This window comes from Fringilla coelebs (genome assembly GCF_963513975.1).
Source record: "Fringilla coelebs genome assembly, chromosome: 2".
Lineage (NCBI taxonomy): Eukaryota > Metazoa > Chordata > Aves > Passeriformes > Fringillidae > Fringilla > Fringilla coelebs.
In genome coordinates, this window is record NC_140029.1 from 90,262,310 (window position 1) to 90,263,005 (window position 696).

Genomic DNA, 696 nt, shown 5'->3' on the forward strand with positions numbered 1-696 from the left:
CTCATGCCATGAGGATGCACTGGACTCAATTACTTTCTGTCTGCTACTCAGCTGGTGGAGCCTGAACAGCATTTTAAGCAAATTATGGGTTCCTTGTGTATATATGACTTTGATTCGTACCTTAATAAATGCAGCGTGATCAAAAAGGTCAGGCTTACTACTCACCCACACCTACATATATCTGGGAAATCCCAGACCAGCACTGGGAGGCCACTCAGGCTCACATGGCACATCTGGAATACAGGCAGGGATCCCATGGGATTCATGGCTAGAAAGCCTCATGCAGTGGAAGAGGGGAGGGTATTAGATGTTCCTAACTAGAGGCACTTCAGAGATGCAATGTAGGGCCTTTGCTGGACACATTCCCATTGCAGCTTCTGCAGGGAAGCCCTGCAGTACTAGTTGATGTTTGGATATGTGTAATTACAGACCCACGTACAAGCTCAGCTAAAAGATGGTGGGTAGGAAAAGCAGTGGCCACCTGAGGGCTGGGTGGCTTTAGATGACTTGGAGGGAATGGTGGGAGAGAGGCAGAAAGTGTTAGATAAATGAGGGCAGGATTACTGAATAATGTAATGGGCAGAATAACAAATCAAGTGGAAGCCTTGTGTTTGGATGAGTAAATCTTCAATTTCCACCGGCTAGACTTTCAACTTGCACAGAGGCAGATGGAAAAATCCCTGTCTTATTGTTACC